The 27,037-nt window shown below is 42.1% G+C and overlaps 1 pseudogene; it reads left to right on the top strand.

The window, feature by feature from the left end:
- Nucleotides 1-10,247: 10,247 nt before the first annotated feature.
- Nucleotides 10,248-12,779, top strand: LOC140929345 (uncharacterized; annotated as a pseudogene).
- The last annotated feature ends 14,258 nt before the right edge of the window (nt 12,780-27,037 follow it).

Here is a 27,037-nt window from a genome sequence, read left to right on the forward strand (position 1 = left end):
CCTGATAAAAGATTACAGATAGGTCAAAGATGATAAAAAATTGTGTCTTTAGATCAGAACAGTTAATTTTAAGCAGTACACAGCCGATAATCGCTAAATGCGGCAAATTAAGGCCATGAAAAGAAAAAAAGGAAATTTCTAGGGGGTGGTGGTTATAAATGACCCCTCTGGAACGGAAATTCAGAGGGGTTGGGGGGGGGGTCTAATAGGAAGAACCATCTGTGGGAAGGGGGGGCTATGGATATTTTCTGGAATAACATATTTGGGACCACTATTCTGCCTTCCTGTCTTGTAATTGCTGATCATCTGTCAGCAAGATCATTATCTGTCACTTGGATCCATTTGAATGTAATCAATTTCGCATGTAAAAGGGGGGTCGGTAGGCAACACACAACTTTTACCTCCTGCCAAAATGCTGCTTTTTTCAATGAGTTTTGTCTCTGGAGGGTAGATTATGCCCTGGAGGGTTTTGTTTTAACCAAGTAAATGTGATTTTTTTGTGCTTATTTCATACTGAGAGGTTGTGACAAGCATATTGATTTTCTGCAGTTATTGTTTCTGGTTGGCATGATTTGCCCTCTGATGCAAGAATGTATACATTTGTATTGCTGCTAAAAAAGCTCTAAGTCAAGTGCCAGAAGATGCCATGTTTAAGTTCAGAAGACCTGTTTACAAGTGATTATTTAAATCAAACCGTGTGCTACGTGCTGACCAAAAAAGCGATGTAAATCAAACCTGTCAACAGTCAGTGTTCTCGTCAATAAGAGCTTGCATCAGAATTTGATGCACAGCGGGTGCGGTGGAGTGACGGTCCCAAATATTTGTCTATGGGCTCTCACCCTTTCCCTTCCCTCTCCTCACGATTCTTTCACCCTTTCCCCAAACAGAGAAACCTGTTCACCGGCTACCTTAAGGGCGGCCAAGGGTGATGTGGACAGGATTGAAGAGGATTAGGGGGATGGTTTACCAACAAAATTTCCGCATTAATATGTATCCACTTCTCTGATAATACTTTTTCATTACTTCGCTTTTTATCAGTGTTAATATTAATTTTAAACATAAAAATCAAACAAATAAGAGTTCGGTAATCGCAAGTTTGATTGAGTACGACTGTCGACCGTTAGGGATAATAGATGACGTCATATGGTATAGTAAGACTCATGACATCATTTGTGCAAAAAATACTTGTTGACTCCAATCAAATTGCCATGAAGCAAATGTACCAAAAAGATGTTGTTTGCATTGTAACATTTGACCTGATTGGTTTACTTCCATCCAATCACATTATTTCTTACTGTGCATGTACAATGGCATATCAGAGTTTATGAGGTAGATGTTAACAGTTTTAAAAATAGCTCAAACAATGCAAAATATTTTGAAATATTATTGTTCGAAATTGGAGCCTACAGGAAATGGCAAACTTTGGCGTTTAGCATTAAGATTATTTTCATACTCTAATCTGGATCTCTGGAGACTGGCAGATACAGTCTATAATCTGAAGTCCCCCCGGATTATCTGGGAGAGTTGACAGCCTTGTCTGTACATACATACATTTCCTGACTCAAACTCCATTAAGAGGACCTTTCTTGGTAAATTTCACAATGACAAGGCTATGTATTCTTGGTTTGCAACCACATTACAAGGCGGCCATGTTGGGGGTCAAAGCAGTAGAATTTTTTCTCAAAGAATTTACCTGACTGTTGTTGTGTCAGCTGCAAACCAGTAATTTTAATACCGCAAATATACACCCTAATGTACCAGTCAATTCCAAGACTTCCCATTTGCAGTTCATGCATGTCCCATAATTATATACCCTGATTGCCTCCCAAAACGTTGCATAACCTTTGTTTTTAATTTCTCCTGGATAATTATTATTACAGTGGCCTTGAGAGAAATGAAAGACAATGCTTATGCAAAATAATGGGTGGGCAAACATGGTATACTTGCCTCGACTGTGCAAACTCCAAGCATCTCACTTTTTTGAAAAATTTAGGTCAAATTTCCCTGTTGTGTTGGCAGTTTGGATGGTCAAATACCCCACCAATTAGCACTTCAAAAAGCGTCAAATCCCACACCCACCAGCCACTATTCAAAAATTTTGCATGCGTCAATCCATTTATTCAATTAATGTAATTATCCTACACTGTACTTAACACAACCAAAATAATCATCTAATGTCTCAGAAAGCTGTCTAAAATTGTTCATTCCAAGAAAGCCCACATTATTTTACAGAGATGCTAACCTCTAGAGATCTAAAATCTGGAGACTATCTCTTTTGTACTACACTTCTCCTCTTTGATCCAACTAAAGAAGTACAGTATTAATAGTATACTCACTTGTCTTTTTATAAAGAAATTTGGGCCTTATCATCATTTTCGACAGTGAAATTGCCACTAAAAGATGACCATCTAAAAACCCATAGAAAGTTTGGTCTATTGCTTAAATAGATACTCCAATGACATATTGAAAACTGTTGTAGTCATGCAGTCAGTCACCTACATGTTTGTAGTTCTTGGTGACGTAGTTCCAATTTTGCACCATGCTTAAAGCTAGTGAGCGTTTTATTATTTCTTGCGTTTGCACTAAGCGAGTTCCAAGTGTTGATAGATCGATAGTGAAAGGAACATAGTACAATGGCTGTCCTGCACGTAGGAACTTCTAGGTTTTCCCTCAATCTGACATTATTACTATGGATTCTTTTATTGATGTACATGTAGCTATCTAGGTAGGAGGGTGCATAGTCAATTCACTATATTTTTTTGTACAACTGTGTGACACCTGAACTAACAGGTGATGTTTAATAGAGCACCAACCCAGTTCCCACAGGACTTGTGGGATATGGTCGCACTTCCTAGTATTAGTTAACAAGTAAGCAGAAAAATTTTGTAAAAGTTGCAATTTATGAATGTTCTGCTTGAAAGTGCCAGACTATACAGTAGAACAATGAAAGAGCGTACTAAAAACCAAGCAATTCAAAATGGTGAGGACATAGAGTAGAGATAATTAAGGGACGAAGTCAAATGTATTTACATGTGCATTAAAATTAATGTAAGGTTTGGGTCCAGTAGGATACCAAGATCTTTGACAGAAGGTACGGGTGCTAGGTTTTGGCCAAGAAAAGGAACTCTGACATCTGGAAGAATCTAGGATCTAGGATTGATGAGTAGCTTATTAGTACAGCATCAGCCCGCGGTGAGACGAAGATCTTCGGTGACTTACATGTAAGTCAGGCAGGAATCAATGGTCTGAGATGAGAACAAAAGGTAAACCCAGGTATCATACATATGATTCAACACTTGCAAATTTGACAACGGAGGGTAAGTCATTCATGTAGAGACTGAACCGGAGTGGCCCTAAAATGGACCCCTGAGGTAGGCCTTGTGTAGCGATTAGCTCCTCAGAGTGAGATATGCCTAGTCATGTTGACTGCATACAGTCGGTATTAAAGGTAGCCTTCAAACCACTTTGATGCTTTACTTGACGCACCCAGCCCTTGCAACTTAAAAAGGAGTGTCCCATGACATTTTATGCTGTCAAATGCCTTGCTAAGATTCTCCCACAAATATAAAAAAGTGACTGAATTCATTAGCAAGTGTATCTGTGTCTTTGAAGCTCGTGCAACCTGTCTTGATTGAAAGAGCACTGCAAATGGTTTTCCAAATTGCCTCGCAGCTGTTCTTATTTTGGTGAATTTCCTGGTTATGGTATTCCCCCATTCTGTCTCTTGTAACACCACTTTCACCCTCTTTTGCAGCTCCCTAAAAGCTTTCAAATCCTCTTTGGTCCCCATCTTTCGTGCTCTTTGGTGCTGACAATCCCTTCTTTCATCATATCTCTTATGTCCTCTGTGATAAATGGATTCGTTTTTGTATTATTTTCACTGTTCTAACGGGGGCATGGTTTTCCAAGCAAGCCAAAAACAATTCATTGAACACATCGAGCCTATCAGCAACTGAATCCCTGAGGTTGACAGTATCACACAGGATATGGGTGAAGTCAGTTGCAAATTGGTCAGCTATGTAGTTACGAATGCTCTGTGCATAACAATGTAAGTTGGAACTTACTAAGGTGATTTTAGATTGATGTCAATGAAGACTAAGAAATAATCACTTATAGTTACCTCGAGAACGCTGCTCAATTTGGCCAGAGCAGGGTCGGAAACCATGATGCACCTGCACCTGCACCTGCACCTACACCTATCCCATAGTCAATGACCGTTGGGGTGCCATGGATGTTGCATCCCTCTCCCTCCATTTTATTTTGTTTTCAGCTTCTCTTGCGGTGTCACAAAACTTCAACCCTGTCCATTCAGCAATGTTGTTCTCCCAACGCTTCTTTTGTTGGCCCCTTCTTCTCCCTCCTTGCACTGTTCCTTGTAAACTCGTCTTGGCAAGCCCTGACGATCTTGATACATGCCCAAACCACTTTTACTTGTGCTTCTTTACTGTGGTTAAGATATCATCATAGGGCCCAATGGCTTGCCTGATTCTGTCTCTGACTGCATCATTAGTGATATGATCTCTGTATGAGATGCCAAGCAGTTTCCTAAAGCGTCTCATCTCAGTGGCCTGCAATTTCTTCAGGATGTCTGCTGTCAATGTCCAGGTTTCACGGGGGTACAATAGTACAGAGATAACTAGGGAGTGCATATTAGTCTGATCTTTGACCTTAGAGAGATAAAAATTATTATGCTTATCGTTCCAGATGGTCTTCAGCCTCACTAGTGCTGCTGTTGTCTGTGCAATGCTGGACAGTACTTCAGGCTTGGAACCCTGATCTGTGACGACTGCGCCCAGACACTTGAAGCTGTCAACCTCGTCCAATTTTTCACCATTGATTCTGTTGTCAATGCTGATACCATTCGCATTATTGGTCATCAGTTTGGTCTTCTCTGCACTGATTTCCATGCCAAAGGCTGTAGAGGTCTTATCCAGGCGATCCACCAGGGGGGCTAGTTCCTCCTCTTTTTCTGCCAGGCCATCAATGTCATAAGCAAAACGTAAGTTGGTAATTGTTCTGCCTCCGATGCTGACTGTTCTTTGGTGATCTTCTAGTGCTTCAGTCATAATTCTCTCTAGAAAGATGTTGAAAAGAGTTGGTGAGAGTAGACACCCTTGTCTGACTCCGACTGTGATTCTGAACCAGTCTCCTGTGTCGCCATTAAGGTAGACCATGATGACATCCAGTAAACTGTGTGATGTGTCTGTTACTCTAGTTGGTTTATCTACCCGGTATAAGCTGTATAGCATTTACAGTTGTGCAAAAGGAGTGCAGCACATTTCCTCTTGGGTTTTCTGAAAGGAGATCACGGTTTACAGCGGTAAGTTGCCAGTTACCACAATGTCCCTGTCAAGTACTTAGGCACCAAATAAATTTATTCATTCTGAAGACATGTGAATCCAGTTTCAGTTGGTCTATAAGTAAAGCAAACCAATAGCAAGCGAAGCTTCTTGTTTGCAGTTGAATCCACAAAAGTAGGCCAGACCTTCAGGGCAGAATTGACATAGGCACAGACACTGGCACCTATTTTTCCAACGCAGTGGAGCCTAAAGATCCTGTACCCAAGAATCTCCACACTAGCGTTAGTCACCGAAGAGTTGAACCAGGTTTCTGAGATGGATAGGATTTCAAAATCATTTTCCATGGCGAACTCCTTTGTTTGAAAAAAGTGTTATTTACATTTAAGGAGCTCCGTGTTCATTAAGGTGGGCTATTTGCAAGAGCTTGTTTTGGTTTTCATGTACCGCTGCTTGCGATTTCTTTGTCAATTGTACTCTTATACAATTGGCAATCACATGACTACGAGCTTTGGGATGCGTCAATTTTGCCGATTTCCAGTGTGGACTGAAATCGTGCCACTATTTTCAGGACCCGGTAATGGATGAATATCACCACTAAACAAAATACACTGCTCCATAACATTAAAACCTGCAAGGGATTTCGAGTAATGAGATATTGTTTGTTTAAACCATTTTCCCCACAAGCCAGTAAGGGAGCATGTTAAACCGCCAGTCATTCAATGAAGAACAAAAGGTTTTGGAATGTTTTGATCAATAACAAAGGATGACTATCCAAGGAAGAAATCTCCAAAGGCTGTGGTAATCAAGATTTCATCATTGTAAAAGCCTCCATAAGTGCAAAAAGCCATGTCTCAATACCATGACCATGTGACCTCCAACTCATGCGCTTTGGGAATGGTGGAGGATAGAAAAACAGCAACGTTTTTTAAAATTTTGTACTTGTGTATGCACAAGCTGAGTCAAAAAGTATTGCTGTACTAATTAAGAATCTGAGAGGAATAATACTGTGTTAGTTCCCTCAGTCTGAAATTATCAGGATATGTCACTAAGAAACTATTATTTTTTTGGTTCTGTTATTTAAACCTCGCGGTAACAACACGGTACCAGAAATGATTGTTACCCTGAAATCCTAGAGCTTTGTACTATGAATAAATAATATTTTGAGTTTTGGGCTAAATTTCAAACTATCTATCCATTTTTGGTGCACCTGCACTGATTGTATAAGTCTGTCCCATTCCTGTCTGTTGGCCATGACAGATTCAAGATCCTGCATCAAAAGACGAGTGTCACTCTGTAGTTGGTCAATAAATTAATGTTGTTGTTGGGCACCCCCTTAAGCATCTGCCATGTTTTGGATCTCAAAGTAATAGTTGGGAAACAGTTCTCATTCTTTCCTCTCCAAAAGTGGCTACTGCTTGTTTTTGACTTTTCTTAGTTATCTTTGGACCACTGTACTTCATGTACGACGTTAAAATGCATAATTTTGCATTTAGTGGAAGCAACAACAAAATTTTAAGAAAGTGGGTGGGAATAATAATCCTGAAAGACTGAAAGAACACAAATTCACTTTTAAGTGACATTCTTGTTCCCAATGCATCTTTGGATCTTAAAGTCCCTAATAAAGTAAAATAATAGTGCAACCTATAGTAACAGCCAACTCTCTACAATAACAACCACCTTTCAACATCTACTTTTTTAGTGGATAGTCAACATTGACTCTTGTTTAAACCTCTTGACAATGGCCACCTCTCTCAGATGATGTGTAATCTGGATACCTCTTGGCTGACATGTCTGCCCACTCATGGTCAGCTATCAGCTAACATGTCGACCCACACTTGGCCAACTGATGTAGACTGACATATCAACTGATACTCGCCTAACATGCTGACTGATATTTGAATGATTATGTCAAAAGATTATCGGCTGATAGTGTCAACCAATACTTGGCTATGGGGTGCCCAAGTTATGAAAAATCTCACCTCTCGACAACAGCCACTTTTTTCTGTCCCCAAGGTGGCCATTGTGGAAAGGTTCAACTCTATTTAAAAATTCCTTGGAAATCTAAAATTATCATGTATTATATGTAGCTTTGCTTAATCTTCAGTTTCTTATTTCCTTTTTCAGGCAGACGAGAATAACAAAGATTTGTCTTGAAAAGGGTTGGGGCAGATCTTCAGGGTTGGGGAGATGTTCAAAAGTGGCCCCAACAATAGTGGAGTAGCTGGAGTGAAGGAGATCATGGCCACAGGAAAGAGATCAAGTTGCCAGGTTGGTTTGTGAACCTTCATTGCTAATATTCTCAGTGGTTACCTACTGAATTTTAGAAAAAGATTTAGTTCTGGAAATAAATTATTTGCCGACATAGCCCAGGAAGTTATTTGAATGTGGCAGGACTTTCCCTGAAATTTCAAGTGGCTAAATACATATGTATATTAAATTAGTAGTGGGGGGGGGGGGGGGGAGGGGGCGGAATTAGCCTATGAAAAGACCATTTTTCTTCGCTCGTTGCCTCTGGCAACATTTTATGAGGAGGAACGTCTGTGACTCATTGTTAGAAATTCCATACTGATGACATTAATCAATGTTTACATAATAAATCCGGTACAGTCATTGGGTTCTAAATGCAAAATTTGTTCAATTTTACATTTCTCCTGGTTGATTTTGGTAAGTGTTGTGTTATCTGCCAATGAACTCCAGTTAAACTCACTACTAATAAATGAGCTTGGGAACTAGTGCCTTAAAGGTTAGTGGGGTGCCAGATGCCATAGCTGCAGGGAGATATCCATAACAACCCTGAAATGTGGGAACCACCCAAGTGAGTGCCCGCTAACCGGCACTGTCACACTAAATAAATCAGTGAAAGATACTTACCCTGGCAACCAAATGCAAAAGAGGGAGAGAGAAGAAGGGTGCAAGAATCTGAAATGATTCGCAATAGCTAAGCTATTTGATTCACAAAGATCAGCTGATAACACTGCACATGTAAAGCAATGAACCTTGAAACCCTGTAAAACCCCTGGAGGCCACCCCAAAGGTCATATACTGCAGTTGAGTAAGACTGCTGGTGGCATTTGCATGTGGCTAAATATCATTTAGGCAAAGTTAAAATGTGAGCAAATGCAGCCAGCGGTCTCCCCCATCTGCGGCACGTGACCTTTGGGGTGGCCTCTAGAGGTTTCACAGGGTTTCAAGGTTCATTGCTTTACTCGTGCAGTGTTATCAGCTGATCTTTGCGGATCAAACGCTTTGCTAGTGCGAATCATTGCGGATTCTTGCTCGGTTTATTGCTGTTCTTCCCTTCGTTTGTCGCGAGAAAGCATTCTGCTACGATATGTCGTCCAGGCCAACACGTAACAGCCAAGCGGCGGCTTTTGATGCCATGATTTCTCCTGCTGAAAGCAACCCGTCCAGTTCGGCGGCGAACTCTAGTTTGCCTAGTACAGGCTCAGCGGACCCATCTGCAACGTCCCAATCACCCATGTCGGACCAGCCTTCTCCTGCCTTTCTGGCCGCCGTTGTAAGTGCTGTCAAGCAAGCGCTAGCGGCCGAGCAAACTTCGAATCTGCCTTCAACGCCTGCCACTAGTTTTGCTTCAAGCGTGCCAATGGCGGCCTCGCCTGGGGGCGTTCCTGGTTCGTCTTCGTCTTCGTCTTCTACTGGTCAACTCGATGCCCAAGCCTCAAGCTTGGCAGCCTCTGGCGTTGGTTTTTCGTCGGTCTCACCGGCTGTTTCCGCTGCCTCGGTCCAAGGTAGGCCTGATTTTGTTGTACCTGCTTTTGTTACTACTTTTGCCTCACCGATATCCGCCGTTACGCTTTCTACCAATTCTGCCGCCGTGACCGCTTCGCCTAGCATCGGTGGTATTTCTTCGCTGGCCCAGACGCCTGTTTTGCAGCAGCCCTTTGTCGTGGGCCCCGGCTTTTCACCGGTGCCTGCAAAACTTGTGAGCCAGATCGTTGCTGGCAAGTTTGTCGAGTTGCACGAACTGCTTTCTTCGAACTTGGTGCTAAACGAGCCCGAACCTCAATTGCTTTTCGACGGGCGGCTGGTGCTTACGTCAACTCCAAAAAAGCCCAAGCGACGCGTTGACGACATCACCAGTTGGTTGGAAGCCTTTTCGATATATTGTCTGATTTTATCCTCCCATTTTCCGCATCGCTGGAAGGATTTGATGCAGTATCAGTTGCTCATTCTCCGGACTCACCGTCAGTTCGCGGGCCGAGTTTGGTTGGCGTATGACCGGGCTTTTCGGGAACACGCTGCGGCCTCGACCCTCACAGATTGGTCAACCATCAATGTGCAGTTGTTTAATTTTCATGCAGCTGGGGCTTCGGTACGCTCTCGCGGGGAACTTTCGGAGGAGTTTTCTGAGCCCCGCGGCGCACCGTCTTCGCTCATTATTTGCAAGTCTTGGAATCGAGGCCGTTGTGTTGCTCCTTCGTCGTCGTGCCGCTTTGCTCACAAATGCTCTAGTTGCTTTGGCCCGCATCGTGTCGGAGCGTGCCCTGGTGAGGCATCAAGCCAGTCTCGTCCTTCTTCCAAACGGCCAGTTGATGCTTCCCCCCTCCGTTCTAGCAGCAAGTCTAGGCGCTAGTGAACTCGATCAGATTCGTTGGTTGTCAGGTGTTCATTTGTATCATTGTTAGGTTGCCTTAGGTCGGACGATTTAAATTTCCTAGTGCAGACCTTACTGGACTTATAAGAGTTTCTTTTTGTTCCCAAATTACTTGGTACTCTTGTGTAATTATTCTGCCTCCTAGTAATGGCCTTCCACATGTACTTCTTAGGGCGTGATTAAAGCTAGTTTTTATGTTGACTGTCCCAGCCGTTTTGTTGCACACCTTCTTCTGGGGTTTGTGGGGGTTCTTTGCCATGGGGCTAGTTATTTACCTTTGTATGCTTTGCGTTTCCTTTCCAGCTCCTCTTCCCCCAGTTTCAGCAGTTACTCCCTTAGTCGCGGAGCAGTTTGCATGGGAGTTGCGCTTCCACCCTCAGCGGCCACAGGTTGACTTTGTCTTGGATGGCATTCGTCATGGATTTAAATTAGGTTTTTCCCCTTCCCATAAGCTCAAGTCCGCTAAGAAGAACAAGCCATCTGCTACTCAGCATGCCTCTGTCATTGATGCTTATTTAGCGAATGAGGTTTCTTTGGGTAGGGTGGCAGGCCCCTTCAATTCCCCCCCCCTTCCCAAACCTCCAAGTTAGTAGTTTTGGTGTCATTCCGAAAAAGGGCCAACCAGGCAAATGGCGTCTCATTGTGGATTTGTCTTCCCCTTGGGGGGCTAGTGTCAATGATGGGATTAGCGCAGATGAGTTTACTCTTCATTACATCACTGTGGATCAAATTATTCGCTCAGTGTCTCGCTTGGGGAAAGGGGCCCTCATGGCTAAATTTGACGTTGAATCCGCGTACCGCAATGTTCCTGTTCACCCGTCCGACCGTCACCTGCTGGGGATGAAATGGCGTAATCAGTACTATGTTGATCTAGCCCTCCCCTTTGGCCTTCGTTCAGCTCCATTCATCTTCAATGCGATCGCAGATTTGGTGGAGTGGATCCTCGTGCACTCCTATCAGATCCCTGATCTGCTTCATTACCTAGACGACTTCATCACTATGGGCCCCCCTGAGTCGTCTCAATGTGCACACAATTTACGCACCGCTCTAGCAGTCTGCAAGCGTTTGGGCCTGCCTCTTCACCCAGGCAAGTGTCTTGGCCCCTCGACTGTGCTCGTAGTCCTTGGTATTGAGCTGGACTCTGTTAATCAAGAGGCTCGTCTCCCTGCCCAGAAATTGTCCGCATTGAAAGAACTTATCTCTTCGTGGCTTCCACGAAAGTGGTGTAATAGGCAGGAACTAGAATCTCTCATTGGACATCTGCACCATGCTGCTAAAGTGGTTTGGCCTGGGAGAACCTTTTTGCGCCGCATGATTGACCTTCTGTCCTGTTTCCGAAGAAGAGATCACCCAGTTCGGCTTAACAGAGAATTTCATTTGGACCTCCGGTGGTGGCACCACTTTCTCTCTGACTGGCATGGTGTTAGTTTTTGGCTTTTCCCGGGTCTGGTCCCAGAGGCGGGGGTCGAAGTGTCGTCCGATGCAGCTGGTTCGATTGGTTTTGGGGCCTATCTGAAGGGCTACTGGTTTGCGGGTTCTTGGGCCCCTTCTCAGCAGCAGCAGTCTATTGCTTATAAGGAGCTCTTCCCAGTCGTCATTGCCGCCCATGTATGGGGCCACATGTGGTGCAAGAGGCATGTTCTGTTCCGCTCTGACAATGAAGCGGTGGTCCATATTCTAAACACCCGGACCTCGAAAGTACCTAGTTTGATGCAGTTACTGCGTAGCCTGCTTCTTTCTGCTGCTCGTCATAGTTTCTCCTTTTCTGCTCGACATGTGCCTGGGGTTAACAATCTGATAGCTGATGCTCTGTCTCGTTTTCGTTGGCAGGACTTCAGGCAGTTGGTTCCGGATGCACAGCCTCATCCTACGTGGATCCCCCCAGAACTTCTGGCAGCTTTGACCTCTTCACCTTAGAGCGGCAATGCTATTCCTTCTTGACCCAAGGCCTGGCCCCATCTACCCGTCGCTCGTATGCTTCTGCCCAAGCACAGTTTATTTCCTTCTGTCGTCAGCTGGGGAAGTTACATCCCTCAGGGTTACCCTGCCCGGCTGATGAATGGACGCTTTGCCTTTTTGTCACCTTCCTTGCTAGGACCATTAAGCATTCTTCTATCAAGGTGTATTTATCTGGGGTTAGAGCTCTCCACATCGACCATGGGTTCCCTGATCCGCTCATTAATTGTCTTCGTCTTCAGCGGGTAGTACGTGGTATCAAGCGCTGTCAAGGTTCTTCTTCGTCTAGCCGACTTCCTATTACCGATGATCTGATGCTGGTTATTTGGCAGTCTTTAGATCTTCACCTCCCGGATCACTGCATGTTCTGGGCAGCTTGTTCTCTTGGATATTTTGGCCTTCTTCGCGCGTCAGAGTTTACCGTTCCCAATTTGTCTAGCTTCTCGTCGTCACTCCACTTGGGTGTCCAGGATATTTCAGTGGATTCGCCCTCAGCTCCATCCTGCATGCGCGTCAGGATCAAGGGCTCGAAGACTGACCCATTTAGGAAGGGCTGTTTCATTCACATTGGCGTTGGCAGGCGTCCACTCTGTGCAGTTCGCGCTGTAATGAATTACCTCGCGCTTAGGGGAGATGCCCCTGGCCCCTTGTTTTTGTTGCAAAATGGACAGCCTCTCTCGCGCAACACCTTGACAGATTGGCTCCGACAGATTATGGCCTCAGCTCGGGTGCCGGGAAACTTCTCCAGCCATAGCTTTCGCATAGGGGCTGCTACTGTCGCTGCTCGCAATGGAGTACCTGACCATTTAATTCAATCAATGGGCCGCTGGTCCAGCAATGCTTATCAGCTTTACATAAGGACGCCAGCTGAAGCGTTAGCTGCCCTCTCCATCAAGTTGGCCTGATGGGAGTTCTTGCAATGCCTGCTTAACTTACCATCCTGCATGCACGTCACGATCAAGGGCTCGAAGACTGATCCACTTTGGAAGGGCTGTTTCATTCACATTGGCGTTGGGCAGGCATCCACTCTGTGCAGTTCGTGCAGTAATGAATTACCTTGTGCTTAGGGGAGATGGCCCTGGCTCCTTGTTTTTGTTGCACAATGGACAGCCTCTCTTGCACATCATCCTGACGGATTGGCATCGACAGATTATGGCCCTAGCTAGGGGTGCCGGGAAACTTCTCCAGCCATAGCTTTCGCATAGGGGGCCGCTACTGTCGCTGCTTGCAATGGAGTACCTGACCATTTAATTCATTCAATGGGCCGCTTGTCCAGCAATGCTTGTCAGCTTTACATAAGGACGCCGAACTTGATGGGAGTTCTTGCAACGCCTGCTTCGCCCTTGTATCTGGTTCCTATAGCATCTTGTTCCTGGGTCTTGGACTTGGCCATGTCAGCTTCTGTAGGTATGTTGTAGCTTTACCTTGGTTTTCGGTTACTGGTGCTTGGGGGCAGTTTGGGGATCGGAGGTACCATGTCACCCCTGTTCGCGGTTCCTCCTTTCTCCAAGCACCAGGAGAAGGGTTTCGATTGGGTGGTTCCCGCGTTCCAGGGTTGCCATGGATACCTCCCCTGCAGCTTGGCATCTGGCACCCCGCTAACCTTTTAGGCACCAGTTCCCAAGCTCATCTATTTGTGATGAGTTTAAATGTGGCTAAATATCATTTAGGCAAAGTTAAAATGTGAGCAAATGCAGCCAGCGGTCTCCCCCATCTGCGGCACGTGACCTTTGGGGTGGCCTCTAGAGGTTTCACAGGGTTTCAAGGTTCATTGCTTTACTCGTGCAGTGTTATCAGCTGATCTTTGCGGATCAAACGCTTTGCTAGTGCGAATCATTGCGGATTCTTGCACCCTCTCCTCCCTCCCTCTTTTGCATTGGGTCATCAGGGTAAGTATTTTCAGGTAAGTTATTTCCACTGATTGTTTCAGTGTGACGGTGCCGGTTAGCGGGCGCTTTTTTGGGTGGTTCCCGCGTTCCAGGGTTGCCATGGATACCTCCCCTGCAGCTTGGCATCTGGCACCCCGCTAACCTTTTAGGCACCAGTTCCCAAGCTCATCTATTTGTGATGAGTTTAATCGAATTTAACTTTGCCTAAATGATATTTAGCCACATTTAAACTTGTCACAAATACATGTAGATGAGCTTGGGAACTGGTGCCTTAAAGGTTAGTGGGGTGCCAGATGCCAAAGCTGCAGAGAGGTATGCATGGCAACCCTGGAACGTGGGAACCACCAATCAAAACCCTTCTCCAGGTGCTTGGAGAACAGAGGGACCTGAGAACAAGGGTGACATGGTACCTCCAATCCCCAACCTAACCCCAAGCACCAATAACCTAAAACCAAGGTTAACTACAATAACACAAACTTACAGAAGCTGGCAAGTCCCGAGCAGCTGTCCCAGGGAAATAATGCTATGCGAACCAAAGATGAGTGCTAAGAAGGTACCGTAGACACTCCAAGAACCTCGTCAGGCCAACTTTTCAGCTGGCATCCTTATGTAAAGCGGAGAAGCATTGCTGGACCAGCAGCCCATAGATTGTATTAAATGGTCAGGTTTTTTATTGTAAGCTGCAACAATAGCAGCTTCTATGTGAAAGCTGTGGCTGGAGAAGTTTCCCGGCACCTTAGCTGAAGCCATAATCTGCCGAAGCCAGTCCGTCAAAATATTACACTAGAGAGGCTGTCCATTTTGTAACAAAAACTGGAGGCCTGGACCATCACCCCTGAGTGCAAGATAAAAAGAACTGCGCGGAGTGGATGCCGTTTGTCAATGTGAATGAAACAGCCCTTCCTAAATGGATAGGTTCTAGAACCCTTGATCATGATGCGCATGCAGAGGGGGAGTCCACCGCAATATCCTGGACACCCAATGCAAATGAAGTGAGGACAAATTAGGTATGGTGAACTCTGAAGCACGCAGAAAGCCAAAATATTTTTAGGGAACAAGCTGCCCGAACATGCAATGATCCAGAAGGTGAAGATAAAAAGAATGCCAAACGACCAGCATCAAATCATTGGTAATGGGAAGTCGGTTGGAAGAAGAAGAATCGTGACAGCTCTTGGTGTCATGTACAACCTGTTGAGACAAACTAAAGGCAGTTCAAAAGCGGATCAGGGAACCCTTGATCAATGTGGACAGTTTTAACCCCAGATAATTACACCTTGATAGAAGAATGCTGAATGGTCCTAGCAAGAAAAGTGATGAAAAGGCAGTGTCCATTCATCTGCTGAGCAGGGGGACCCTGAAGGATGTAACTTCCCCAGCTGACGGCAAAAGGAAATAAACTTTGCTTGGCGAGAATCATACGAGTAACGAGTAGACAGAGCAAGGCCTTGGGTCAAGAAGGAATAGCATTGCTGCTCTAAGGTAATGATGTCAAAGCCGCCAGAAGTTCTGGGGAGATCCTAGTAGGATGAGGCTGTGAGACAGAGCATCAGCTTCATGTATCTGATTGTTAACACCAAGCACATGTTGAGCATGTGAGAAGCTGGCTGCACCATAACCACATCAGACTAGGTACTCTAGAGGTCCTGGCATTCAGAATAACATTATGGACTACTGCATCATTGTCTGAGTGGAACAGGACATGCCTCTTGCACCACATGTGGCCCTAGACATGAGCAGCAATGACGATTGGGAAGAGCTCCTTATAAGCAATAGACTGCTGTTGTTGAGAAGATGCCCAAGAATCCACAAACCAGTAGCCCTTCAGATAGACTTCATAACCAAGCAACCCAGCTGCATCAGATGACAACTCCAAGGCTGCTGTCTAAAAAGATTTTCTGGGAGCCCTTTGGACTCCTAAAAGAAAAAGTTAGGAGCCCGTTATGAAAACATCAATGACTTAATTAACGTGTCAACTTCTAGTTCACAAGTAGTGCACTAACCGGTTGATTGATAAGCTTTAAATTTATCATTTATCCAATTCATAAGGGCACAAATGGTGGCATAGTAAAGTCAGCTAACATTCGAGGGCTAATCTCAGTTTGTTGTGGTTGCTTAAATTTCTTCCTCAACCTTCTCCGGGTGCTAAAGGTTTATTATTAGTACTTTTTTTACAGTACTTTATTGCATTTCGAGAATGGAACCCAGGCACCAGGGTACCTAAACCTAGTTTTAATTACAGTAGTTCACCAGGATGACCTTGTCGATAGTGTTTGTATCCTAAGTTGACAGTCTCAACCAGATCCTTAAGAATTTACACTTCTCAAAACTTAGGGTGCGTTTCTTTACTAAAATCCAATCCGGATTTTTGATCCAAAAACGGATATTTCATCTCTTTACTAAAGTCCAAAAACGGATTACTGATCCAACTGATCCACAACAGAGGTGGATTCCTTGAATCATAATATTATCCAAAACCAGATACTTTGGATACATGATCCGAAGCGTTTCTATACTACGAATCTGAAAAGAGTGAAAACTGCCAGGGGTAACTTGAAACAATTTTAATACATACATCAGCTGTTTGACTACACTGCTTATCTTTACGTCCATTTTTTAACCCGAGGCACTGATTAAATGATCAGTTTTATCTGCTGTATCAGAGTGGTAAAGTTGTACAATACAAACAGGACCTGCACTGTTCTAGTTCTCAAGACAAAACTACTACACAACTTTGTTTGCATGTGTTGTAAGAATTTACTTTTCCAAATTCTTATTGCTAGATTCGTCTTCATTTCACCTGTCTAAAGGAGTATCCTTGACCTAATCATCAGGATACAATGAAAGACCAGTGAGCTTGCAACATTGTTAGCAGCCATGTCATTCTTTCTCTGGGATACCCTTGATATTAGAGAGTTTACGCATCACGTATACATTAAACGGCAGACGTCAGATTCAAGTTGAGAATTTCTTAAAATAGATTATGAGCAGATAAAAAAAGCTCAAAACAATTCTTATGGATAAAAAATTGCATGAAACTACCAATTTATGTGTTCAAATAATGAACAGTACACTACAAGTAAAGGGGAAACTTGGTCACATGGTACATATTCGCAGTTGCCATTAGACATAAACATGATGCTAAAAATAATGTCTCTATTGTGGGTCGTTTCTATTTATGGAGTATAAAAATGTATGAAAAAGCTAATCCTTTTTTGGGTACATCATTTCTTTTCCTTTGGAAAAATCCTAATGATCCAGTTTTTTTGATTTGATCTTGGATTTAAGTGAAGAAACGCACCCTTAGTCTCCCTTGCAGCCGTTTTTTTCTTGTCACACAATGCTGAGGAACGTTGCGTGACGAGACAATTAACGACTGCGAGGAAGACTAGTCAAAACTCAAATAAATCGATTTTCGAAACAGGAAAATAAATAAAAAAGGACTAACAAAAGGTTTTTTACCTTAAAGTTTGGAAAATCGATTTAGTATTTGTTTTTTAGTCTATTTGAACCATCAAAAATGCTTTTATTTTTGGTGCATAATATGTGAAGGTATGCATTTAAAAAGAAGAGAAAAAGAAGAGATTAAAATATAGTCTTGAATAGCCGCTGTGAATCCTTTCAAAATTACCTCAAAGCGTGGACAAAAAGTCAAGATTTTAATACCAAAGGTTTTTCTAAGACTAATAATTCATTTGAGATCATTTTCAGTTGAGAAACTTGAACTGCACTACAGCGGAAGTCACAGAAGCGGATTTCAAGACAAGTGCTTGTTTGTTTACTTTTTAACGTTTGTAAAATTTTTTGGCCTACAGCCGATGACTAAAAGTTTTACCTTTTTATTTCACAAGTGCACAATAAGCAGGGAATTTTGTTGTTTGTCCTCCGGAAGTTGGCACAAGAATCATGAGTTTTAGGTGCCCATGGAGGCTCCTTGTTTGAAATTTTGGTTGCTTGCGGGCAAATCGTAGGTGCCTCTGGCGACCGGGAGCCCGTTAAGCAGCAGCCTTGACCTCAACATCCGCCTCTGGGACCAGACCTGGGAAAAGCCAAATGCCCCATGCCAGTTGAAGAGAAAGTGGTGCCACCACAGGAGGTCCAAGTGAAATTCCCTGTTAAGACAGACTGGGTGATCTCTTTTTTGAAAGCAGCATAAAAGGTCAATCATTCGGCGTGATAAGTTCTCCTAGGCCAAACCACTTTTGCTGCAGGGTGCAGATGTCTGATAAGAGATTCTAGTTCCTGCCTATTGCACCACTTTCATGTAAGCTGCAAAGTAATAAGCTCTTTCAAGACTGACAATTTCTCAATGGGGAGACAAGCAATTTGATTAACAGAGTCAACCTCAATACCAAGGACTACGAGCACAGTCAAAGGGCCCACACACTTGCCCCAGACTGCTATAGCCGTGCTTAAGTTGTGTGCACACTGAGACCATTCAGGGGGCCCACAGTTATGAAGTCATCTAGGTAATGAAGAAGATCCGGGATCTGATAAGAATGCACAAGATCCACTCCACCAGGTGGGCTATCGCATTGTATATGAATGGAGCCAATCGAAGCTTAAAGGGGAGGGCTAGATCAACATAATACTGATTACACCACTTCATCCCCAGCAGAAAACGGTCGGACGGGTGAACAGGAACATTGTGGTAAGCAGACTCAACGTCAAATTTAGCCATGAGTGCCCATTTTCCCAAGCGAGACACTAGGCAAATAATTTGATCAACAGTAAGGTAATGAAGGGTAAACTCATCTGGGTTAATCCCATCATTGACACTAGCACCCCCCCCCCCCCGCCCCCGTAGGGGAATCGAATGGGCCTAACACCCTGCCCAGGGAAACCTCATTTGCTAAATACAATGACAGAGGCATGCCGAGTAGCACAAGGCTTGTTCCTCTTGGCAGATTTGAGCTTTTGAGAAGGACAAGAACCCAATTTAAACCCATGATGAATGCCATCCAGCACAAATTCAACCTGCGGCCATTGGGGGTGGAGCCGCAACTCCCACTAGACCGAGGAGGGGAAGCATCGACTGGCCGCTTGCAAGAAGGACAAGATTGGCTTGGTGGCTCAACAGGGCAGGCTCCAACGTGGTGTGGGCCAAAGCAACTAGAGCAGTTGTGAGCGAAGTAGCACAATAAAGAAGGAGCAATGCAGTGGCGTCGATTCCAGCACTTACAAAGAATGAGCAAAGATAATGCACCGTGGGGCTTAGTTAACTCATATGAAAGTTCCCGGGCCAGAACGTACAGATGCCCCAGCCGCATGGAAATTAAATAACTGCACATTAATGGTTGACCAGTCGTTGTGGTTCATTGCAGTAGCATGTTCGCAAAAAGCCCGATCGTACACTAACCAAACCCGGCCAACGAACAGCCAGTGAGTCCGGACGATAGCGGATAGTGCAGCAAATCTTTTCAGCAATGCAGGAAATGGGAGGATAAAATAAGGCAATGCACTGAAAAGCTTCTAACCAACTGGTTATGTCATCAACCTGCCACTTGAACTTTTTTGGAGTAGACGTTAGCACCAGCTGGCCATCAAACTGCAATTGAGGCTTGGGCTCATTTAACAGCTCATTCAATTCAACAAATTCTTTAGCCACGATCTGGCTCACAAGTTTTGCAGGAGCTGGCGAAAAGCCAGGGCCGAGCGCGAACAGCTGATGCAAAGTAGGCATCTGGGTCAGCAAAGAAATACCACCGAGGTTAAGCGGAGCAGTCATGGCAAATGTAGAGACAAATGCAGGTAGAACAAAGTCATGCCTACCTTGGACCGTGGAAGTGGTAGCAGTTGAAGTGACAGACGAAAAGTCGATGCCTGAGGCTGCCAAAACTGAAGCTTGGGCAGTGAGCTGGCCAGAACACCCCCAAGCATGGCCTTCATCAGTCAGCTCGTGGTAAAACTAGCTGCAGGCGTTGCGGGCAGATTCGATGCTTGCAATATTGATTGTTTTGTCATAGATTCATTGTGTTTATGCTTTTCGTTCTTAAATAATAGCTAAAACAACATAACAACTCCATCGTCCAATCAGCATTTATGACCGGATTCCGGACAGATTTTACCTCATCAGTATAGAAATTCTGTTGCTGAGTCACAGACTTTCCTTTCCTTTCCTTGCAAAACGTCCCCCAGCGGTGATGAGCGAGGAGAAATGTGTGTTTTTGCAGGCTAGCGGGGAATTGAACAGTTATGTCTCTTTGGTTTTATTTTACTTTTGTTTACTATGAATGTAGTCATGGGTTGTCTGAGGGCTTCAATAAGGTTTTGAGTACGTGGCAAAAACTGCGAGTAAGCTTGCACCTGTTTCTAAGGCTGTCTGGGTGCATGCTCCCCCCTCCACCCCCGAGGAATTTTTTGAAATCTGGACCTCTTAGAGTATATTTCCAGCATTCTGGAGCAACAACTAGAGTTTTTGAACAGAACACAGACATATTAAATTCAATGACTTTTTTTATTCAGCAACAGCACATGGATAATTTTTACTTTTATTTATTTCTTCTTCCCCTTTTGCTTTGAACCATTGTTTGTTTCATTATCTGTTTACAAAATGTAAATCATGTTATTCGTAAAAACTGGAGTAATTTTCAAAGAAAAGTACATAGGCAGCAATTTCACGTGAAATAGCCTGGGAATTTCACCGGCTACCAGCTCTTAATGAAAACCATTGGTTATGCCCTTAGAAGCCGTGGAAAATTCCAGGCCTCCTGCCTTTATTGACAGCCCTGATGTGAGGTACAGCTGGTGTATATAGTTGTTCTACCCTTATTTAGGTGAATTCTTTTAATGTTTATAGTAATGTTGCAATTTGTTTTGAACAGGGTGCGACAGATTTTCAGATACATGTTCATGAGCGACTCAAACAATGGAGAGAGCTGTGAAAAGTAAAGGACATCATGGCCACAGGAAGGAGATCACAAGTTCATAGGTTGGTTTGTGACCTTCATTAGTGTTACTACTAGCATGGCAAAGTAGAATGTAACTTAATCTTCTGGTAAATTAGGGATCAGCCCCAGTTAAACTGGGCATTAATATTTTCTGAACATATACACTACTTCACATCCTCAAGTGTACTAGACTCAGAATGTGATGAGTTTAACCTCGTTGAATGAAGTTATTGGTATTATCTCTAATAATAATAATTATTATTATTGTTATTATTATCATAATTGTTTATCGGACATTGTGTAATTCAAGGTGCTCTTGCCCATCAGATTCCAACAAAACAACAACTTTGATTGGGCAGGGTAAGATGAAGATTTTAAAAAAATTGCTGACCCTTTTGTCAAGATGATGTTTAAGTTTACTAGCCTGGAGTAGTCTTGCAGGCCTTCCGATCCCCCTTTTCCTCCCCCTTACAGTAGAAGACAAAGGAAATGGGGAATCAATCTAATTTAAGTCAAAATTACCCTTAAAACAAATGACATAAAACATGTACTTTTTGCAATAAAATATTAAGTAAGAAAGTTGCGTTTTATACAGTCAATGCCTGCTTTACAGACACCCGCTTATCATGGACACCTTGTTATTGTGGACAGTTTGCTTTGTTGCTGGGGGAAAAAACCTCTACATTTTCTTTTTATTCAGCCCCCTTAATATGGACACCTGTGAATACAAACCTTTGCTGATGCCCCCCTCAGTGTCCATATTAATCAACAGGGTTTGGCTGTATGTTATGGTCATTGTAATTTGACTTAGCGGCTTATGCATTCTCATGTTTTTCTTATCCAGGTCAGATGCATTATGCCACAAACAGACAGGATCAAGTCTTCAATATTTAGGCTTTAGAGGTTATCTTAAGTACCATATACACATGCTGCAGATTACTTTGTAATCCAGCTCTTGAGTGAACCAGGTAAACAAAATGTGGCTTGTTTGTTCAAAAGGTAATTGTCATTAATCTTATCCAGGACACAAAATTAAAAATACAATTAAATGCACTTTAAAGGAGTTTACAAGGCTTCTTAATACAATCTTTCAACTGCAGAAATTATCAAGAAAAGTGTACAGGGCAAAATGTATCAACAGCTGATTCCTTGTACATGTATGTAGTTGAGGGCAAAATAACTTTAGTTGCTGTTGTGCAGAAGACTTTTGATTTTGAACAGAATCAGGAACAACTCAAAGTAATTGATAAAGTGAGTTGGATTAATGTTTATCATCAAGCATCTGGTGGCTTAGTGTAGTTGGTGCAATTCAGTTGACCCTAACCTTTTTTAGGAAAAACAGTCTGTATTTGAAGCCCCAAGGCAATTCAAATCACTGTCTACACAAAATGAAGGAAAACTGTCCAAAACACTTTTAAGCGTTTATGCCACTTGAAACTTTTAATTTGGGAGTTTCAATGAATCATGGGAGCAAGTTCGTGTAGCAGTTTCACATTGATTTTCTGACTGGATTTTGTAATTACTGTATCACAGTCTTCATCCTCTTCAATGAAATTCAATTTTATAATCCTTTATTGTGCAAAGAACCACTCAGTTAAACAAATTTGGCTTGATAATTAATCATGCCAAATAAATTTTTGATTTTACTCCTGGATAAGTATTAGTTTGCTTTTGATCAGTTTTGCCACAGCTATGTTGTAGGTATAAGCTAAGTTCTGCTATGTAGTTTAATAAAAAAGTTTTACATCATTTTCATGTGCCAATTTTTGCAATTGTAAAGTCAATGCAAAAATTTCGAACTTACAAATGAATGTAGTTCTGAAAATGTAGAACTACATTGTCAATGGCCCAATACATTTGATATTGGAAACTTTGATGTAAGGCTCACAATCATTGTGTCAACAAACATGTGGAAAGGTGAAAGAAAAGTGGGAAAGTTTGGCTTAAAAAGGAGAAGCAAGCCTTTAATTTTTTCCAATGTAAAGACAAATTCATGCAGTGTGCTCTAAGTTTACATTAATGTGCATTGAAGTTTCATATTATCATTCAGCCAAGTCAATTTCTGGTTCAAAGAACCTTATGTATTCTACAGTTGCACTTAGAAATTTTAAGATAAAGGTTGACAACAGAAAGCGATGAATTAGGTTTATCAGAGTGTTGCTGAAAAGAAAATCTGCAACTCAAGTCAATTTGACAGCCTTAATTCAACAACCTAAAAAAAATAAATAAGCGAAAAATGGTTGAACTTAGCACTTAAATAAAAAGCACCTTTGTTAAAATCTTACAAAGGGTTGATCACTAAAATCTCATTCAAAATAATATTTTGCAGAACCTGAAATTTGAAAACCATAAAAAAAATCAAATTTTGTTGGCACTGTGGTAAGACCTTTCTTCAAAGTTCTCAAGACTCTCACATGGAAGATGAGGAGATGTAAAACTGACTGTGGGCTAGATCAGACGTGCAATCCACATTGTGGCTTATACAGCCACCATCACTAACTTGTTAACTGCCTGACTGACTGGCTGACTGGCTTATTGACTGACTGACTGACTGGCTTGTTGACTGACTGACTGATTGACTTGCTGACTGAATGACTGGCAGGCTGACCAACTGACTTACTGGCTAATTGACTAACCATCTGGCTTGTTGATGGACTGACTGATTGACTGGCTGACTGACTAGATGACTGACTGACTTACTGACTTACTGACTGACTATCTGACCAACTGACTTACTGGCTAACTTACTGACTGAATGACTGGCTGACTAACTGGCTGAATGACTGACTGACCGATTGACTGATTGGCTGACAGACTGATTGATTGACTGGCTGACTGACTACTGGCTTACTGACTGGCTGATTGACAGACTGACCGACTGACTGACTTGCTGAATGACTGACAGACTGACTGGCTGACTCACTGACTGACAGACTGACGGATTGACTGGCTGAGTGACTGACTGACCGACTGGCTGACTCACTGACTGACTGGTTGACTAGCTGGCTGACTAACTGACTGGCTGATGGACAGACTGGCTGACTGACAGGCTGATTGACAGACTGAATGGCTGACTGGCTGACTCACTGACTGACTGACTGCCCGGCTGGCTGACTGACTGACTAGATGACTTACTGACTGACTAGCTGACCAACTGACTGGCTGACTGACTGGCTGATTGACTTGCTAACGTACTGACTGACTGACCAGCCTGCATGCAAGAAAAAAACTGAGTTTCCTTACATATATTTATATCGTTAGTACTTTAAGTTAGCTGATGGAATTGCTGAATAATTGGCTGGCTGAATGCTGACTCTTCTGTCTGGGGGTTGACAGACTGATACACTGACTGGAAGATTAGAGCTGACTGTTTGACTGTGATCTTGAGTTAAACCCTTTGAAAAATCAAATATGGCCACTCTGAAAAATCATAATTTAAATATTTGAATCAATTCTTTAACTACATGTACATGTAGATGATCATCAGAAATAATTTCTAGGCCCATTTGTCCCCAAAAAAACTAAAACGAAATTTCTAATATTTGCCCCAAATATGGGTTTAACCCGTTGAAAAAATGCCAAATACTTAATAATTATTTTGTAAATAGGACAGCTTGTTTTATATCTAGACAATGATCTTTACTTCAAGGCCCATTTTGTCCCAAACAAAAAAAGAGGAAATTTGCAATTTTTTGACCAAATATGGCCTTTAAAGAATCCACCATGGCGACTGTGTAAGATCATATTTTTATAGTCTAGGACAGCTTGTTCTCTTGTAACTAGATCATCTCAAACATTATTTTTAGGCCTCTATAGTCCAAAAATAAACAAACAGGAAATTTTTAATTTTTTTCACTAAAATGATTGGCTGTTTTTGTACTAGATGATCATCAAACATTATTTTCAGGCCTTGTATGTCAAAAAACAAGCAAAGATGAAATTTAAGGGTTTTTTTTTACCAAAATCATGGTTTTGATAAAATACAATGTGGTAACTTTGTTAATCCACATTTTATAGTCTAGAAAACTTGTTTTCTTACTTGATGAAGAACAAACAATAGTTCTTGTTCAAACACTGCGTAAAATCGATATGTTTATGGTCTAAGAAGGCTAGTTTTCTTACCGGCTGATCATCAAACATTATTTCAAGGCACTTTTGTCAAAAAACGAAATAGGATGAAATTTCCAAATTTTGACCAAAATCATGGGTTAACCCCTGTGAAAAAAACCATTATGGCCACTATGTAAAAATCCATGTTTTTTAGTTAAGAACGGCTTGTTTTCTAAATAGATGATCATCAAACACTTTTTCAAAGCCCATTTTGTTCAAAAAACAAGCCACTTTAAATACAGTATTGTGACTACATGAAATCCATATTTTTATAGTGTAGGAGGGCGTTTTATAACTAGATGATCATCAGACATTATCTCAAGGCTCTTTTTGTCCAAAAACAAACCGAGATGACATTTCCAATTTGTGACCAAAATCATGGGTTTGCCTCTTTGAAAATCTCAATATGTCCACTGTGTTAAATCGATATTTTTTAGTCTAGGAAGCCTTGTTTTCTACCTGGATGGTCAGCAAGCATTATTTCAAGGCCCATTTGGTTTAAAAACAAGCGAAGATGAAAATTCCAATTTTTGTCCTAACTCATTGGCTAAACCTTTTGAAAGATATGGTATGACCGACTATATAAAATCCATATTTCGCTAGTCTTGGATGACTTATTTTATAACTAGATGATCATCTTCTAGGCTTATTTTTGTCCAAAAACAAGCAAATAAGAAATTTCCAATCTTCCTCCAAAATCATGAGTTAACCCCTTTAAAAAATCTCAATGTGTCCACTGTATAAAATCAATATTTGTATAGACTAGAAAGGCTTGTTTTCTAATTGGATGATCTTCAAACATAATTTCCAGGCTCATTTGTCCAAAATCAAACTGAGATGAAATTTTTCCAATTTTTGACCAAAATCAGTGGTTAGCCCCTTTAAAAATCCCAGTATGTCCACTGTGTAAAATCGATGTGTTTTTTCGTCTAGGAAGGCTTGTTTTCTAACTGGATGAACATCAAACATAATTTCAAGGCTCATTTGTCCAAAATCAAACTGAGATGAAATTTGTCCAATTTTTGACCAAAATCATGGGTTAACCCCTTTGAAAAAATCCCAGTATGTCCACTGTGTAAAATCGATATTTGTTTAGACTAGGAAGGCTTGTTTTCTTATTGGATGATCTTCAAACATAATTTCAAGACTCATTTGTCCAAAATCAAACTGAAATGAAATTTTTCCAATTTTTGACCAAAATCATGGGTTAGCCCCTTTAAAAATCCCAGTATGTCCACTGTGTAAAATCGATGTGTTTTTTCGTCTAGGAAGGTTTGTTTTCTAACTGAATGATCAGCAAACATTATTTTAAGGCTAATTTGTCCAAAATCAAACTTAGATGAAATTTTCCCAATTTTTGACCAAAATCATGGTTTAATCCTCTTAAAAAAATCCAGTATGGGGACCATGTGAAATCCATATTTTATAGTCTTGAAGGGCTTGTTTTCCTAACTGGTTGATCAATTTACCTTGTTACTTGCTGACTGCATGATATATTGACATACCTTCTTAATTACTGCTCACTGGGATATCGTCGTATTGACTGAATAACTGAGCGATTTATTGACTGTGACTTGATTTACTAACTGACTGAATGACTTGTCGTGACTGTATCGCTCTTGGTGTATTGCATGACTGTGCTAGGGTACTTCTTTGTTTATTTACTGTGAACTTTATCATGAATCCCCAAATCTGCCTTGTATTGCGCAAACTACAAGGGGAATGGGTACTAGCTTTTGACGCCATAAACTATGGGATTGTATGAGTAACAGTCAATAAGTTTTGAAGCTGGAAGGGTGGTTAGAATAAGAAAACAGCCATGTAGAGTATTGTTTTGGCGCGCGAGAAATCACTTGAACATTATGATCGGGCAGTGAGAATTAGCAAGGAGAATTAGCATTTTCATCACTAGGGGAGTAAAATGAGACGGTGTGCAACAAACCCAGACCGCAGACTTGCAGATGTACGAGGTAAACATTGTTGTGAAATGCTCTAACCGATTCCCTATCCCTAAACTAGACTTTTAAAGGACTTGAAAGTTTAGGGATAGGGAATCTGTTAACGCATTTCACAACAATGTTTACCTCGTTCACCTACAGGTCTGTAGTCTGCATTTGTCGCATACCGAAAAGAAGTTCACAGTATTAAGACAAAAGGTCTTGTATGACGCTTTGTGTAATTTAAGACTGACTTTATCAATGATTGATTTATACCGCAAAATGCGCCACAGATGTGTGTGTGTGTGTGTGTATTTAGTGCAAAATCGTGTCTTCATTGCAG

Source organism: Porites lutea, chromosome 3 (genome assembly GCF_958299795.1).
Source record: "Porites lutea chromosome 3, jaPorLute2.1, whole genome shotgun sequence".
NCBI lineage: Eukaryota > Metazoa > Cnidaria > Anthozoa > Scleractinia > Poritidae > Porites > Porites lutea.